The sequence below is a fragment of the Limulus polyphemus genome, unplaced genomic scaffold (genome assembly GCF_000517525.1).
Source record: "Limulus polyphemus unplaced genomic scaffold, Limulus_polyphemus-2.1.2 Scaffold3050, whole genome shotgun sequence".
In the NCBI taxonomy this organism is placed as follows: Eukaryota; Metazoa; Arthropoda; class Merostomata; order Xiphosura; family Limulidae; genus Limulus; species Limulus polyphemus.
Window position 1 is genome coordinate 8,932 of NW_013668660.1, and position 3,416 is coordinate 12,347.

The 3,416-nt window shown below is 36.4% G+C and overlaps 1 long non-coding RNA gene across 1 annotated transcript in view; it reads right to left on the bottom strand.

The window, feature by feature from the left end:
- Positions 1-2,776: 2,776 nt before the first annotated feature.
- LOC111088051 overlaps positions 2,777-3,416 on the bottom strand; it is a 10,360-nt gene continuing 9,720 nt past the window's right edge. Inside the window, exon 3 of the long non-coding RNA XR_002612672.1 lies at positions 2,777-2,807. This is a non-coding gene — a long non-coding RNA (uncharacterized LOC111088051). The remainder of the gene's footprint in view (positions 2,808-3,416) is intronic.

Here is a 3,416-nt window from a genome sequence, read left to right on the forward strand (position 1 = left end):
AATACCCCTACGACCTTCTCAGAACCTTATTTAGTATTCTACAGAAAGTTTGGATGCAATATACCATGCGGTTTTTGTTGTAGACTGGCAAGAGAATAATAATAAGAAGAAGAATTACAAACGGCCATTTTGAGCGGATTTTATTGTAAGTGTAACATGCTTGAATTTTTGTGCATTTTTATATGTGTATAGCTTTAGCAGTAAATAGTAAAGGTTTTAAAGAGTTGCTTGAACTGAATCTTTACTGCTTAAGGTGTTTGTTGCCCGAAAGTTCTATTAGGGTTTCGTGTAATTCATTGCGATCCCTATTATGCACCACTATCGTGGTTCATGATGATTTAAAGGTTGTGTGTGTTTAGAATCATTAACTTAGTTTTATTGTTTAATTCTATCTTTCAATTTAGGCCCCCCAGTGGCACAGCGGTATGTCTGCGGAGTTGCAACGCTAGAATCTGGGTTTCGATACCTGTGGTGGGTAGAGCACAGATAGGCCATTGCGTAGCTTTGTGCTTAACTTGAAAAACAAACAAACAAACTTTCAATTCAGGACATCTTAATGTCGCGATATGTTATAAACTTGTAAAGGAAACCAGGCTTGTTTTTGTAATAAAGTTAAATGGATTAACTCTTTATCATCCATGGAAGGGTCTTTTTCCATTACCGTAATCGGCGTAAATGTGTAGGTAGAGATGATACAGGGTTAATAATTACGAGTACATATGGAAGAAACTAAACAGCAACATGAATATTCTTATATCAATGTAAAGTATTTCATTGCACGCATTCGACTTGTAGCTGGAACAACGAATTGTAATAATGAAACTAATTGTGTTGTTTTGTTTCACGGAAAACAAACAAACACAAGAACATGTTCAAATTATTTGTGTTTTCCCGCAGCTATAGAGCATCATGCATGTTAACGACAACACAACCAGAGAAGATCACATGATCAAAGGAAGAATCAGAGACTTCTGAAATAAAGGATCCTTACACTTCGAGACTGGATCATAAATATTTTCTGAAATTTCATATACAAATAAAGCATGTAAAGAAAACATTTTATATGAAAAAAAAAGCTCCTTAACATGGGATAAGCCAATTATACACAAATAAAACTGCCAGTTCTAAGAGTCTTGGCAATTATAAAGCCAAGTACACGAACAAGACTGACGGTTTTCAGAGTCTTGACAATTATAAAACCAATTACACGAACAAGACTGCCAGTTCTAAGAGTTTTGGCAATTATAAAGCCAGTTTACACGAACAAAGACTGCCAGTTCTAAAAGTCTTGGCAATCATAAAACCAGTTTACAAAATTACGACTGTTGATTCTAAGAGTGTTGGGAAAATACGAAAACCTTGTAGATATTTTGGCCACAAATTGTTTGTATTCAAATTAAGTTATTCGCCATCAGATAATTTATCAGAAGAAACTCGATAAGTGAATGGGCCACTGCATATCTTGAGTGCAAGTGTCAGAAACTGGGCAGAGACTTGTAAAGGATAATTGTTAATCTACATGATAAATTAAATTAACGATAAACTAAATTATCCCACTGACAAGACTGGTAAAATGGCGACCGTAAATAATCCAATCCTTATACAATGAGCATATTTCAGTAGAATTCTTAGAGTTTCAACACAGGTTTTATATGATTTGCATGACACTGTTCTCAAACTGTTATTCTCAAACTGTTTCCACCAAACGTCAAAAAGTGCATAAATTACGAAGCTCAAAGAAATTGATTTATCGAATTCTAAAGGTGTCTAGTTCATAAGAAGTTTAATTTAAATCAACTCAGTTAAGATATAAATATCACATAATCCGACAAGTTAGATTTGCCCCCCCACCCAGTGGCACAGCGGTATGTCTGCGGACTTACAACGCTAGAAACCGGGTTTCGATACCCATGGTGGGCAGAGCACAGATAGCCCTTTGTGTAGCTTTGTGCTTAACTACAAACAAACAAATCCACAAACTGGCTACAGGTAAACAATTATAATATATAAAAGGTGAATTATAGGAAATACGGAACATTTAATTGTTGTGCGAAGTGTAATATGACAAAATATTTCGAAAGAAAAGCCCACACTTTAGTATGTCTACATGCATGTTAATAATGTTGCTTATGACATATTCTACAGATGTAACTTTTATTTTTATATATATGTACATGTAATTATGGTCTTTAAGGCTTAACCCATGAACAACAACCTTGGATGTGGTCAGAGCTGACACAGACCCCACCACACAGCACTAATAATGAAAAATAACTAGTTTTTTAAATATTTTTGGTAACTTATAAGAATTATTTATAACATTTAAATGGTTTAAATTCAGGCAGCATATAGTACATGCATGAAAGTTCTATGATTCCCTATAAGAGGCGCTACCAGCACAGTTACCAGGTTCATACCAGCACTTGTATAGCTTATCTAGGGATAAAAAAGGGGATAGCGACTGTTTATTTAAACACATGCTAAATAGCTAGTGACTCCATCTAAAAATAAACATTAATACTCAATAGATCTCGCATTAGATATGCAATATCATGATCTATACAGTTGATATGTTTTATTTACCAAAAAGTCAGTTATTTCTGGAAAGAGTAGTCGTAATTCTTAACATTGTGTTATCTCAGTAACAACGTCTTAACTTAGCCAGAAAGTAACAGTATTTTAACTTACCCAGAAGGTAGTGACGTCGTCTACACCAGAACATTTGTCAGACAGACTTTGAGCGGGTACCAAGAGGTCGGAAAGCAGCTGGTTGGGTTTGTCCATCACCAGTATATGTACAAAAGAACCTGAAAAACAGGTCGGAAACACTATGCTTTGGATTAAAGGAATTGATTATATCGGTATCTTCAGTGTTAAAAAAAAATACCCTCTACAAGTTTACCAGTCAAACTGTCCAGCTCTTCAGCCTCGCATGTTATTTGATGTAAGATCATATAACGCAAGCTAGTGCATGTATTAACACTACTATCGTGAAAATAAATAAAATATGACTTTATTGCCGGTTCAGGGTTTGTGTTTTCACTTCACTATGAGCACCTTAATTCACCTTGCATGTGCGAAAAACGATTCTAATGAAGTTGTTAGCTGAAACGCTGGACCAAAACCAAAATGAACCAAGTTTCTTCGAGTCAATGGTTATTCATAATTAAGAGTTATTTGTATTTTATACTTATGGCAAAGCTACTTAAACTATCTATCGCCGTCCCTAATTTTAAACAGTTGACCAGAGGGAAGGCAGCCTGTCGGCAGCACCCTACCGGCAGACCAGAGGGGAGGCAGCCTGTCGGCACCACCCTACCAGCTGACCAGAGGGGAGGCAGTCTGTCGGCACCACCCTACCAGCTGACCAGAGGGAAGGCAGTCTGTCGGCAGCACCCTATCAGCAGACCAGAGGG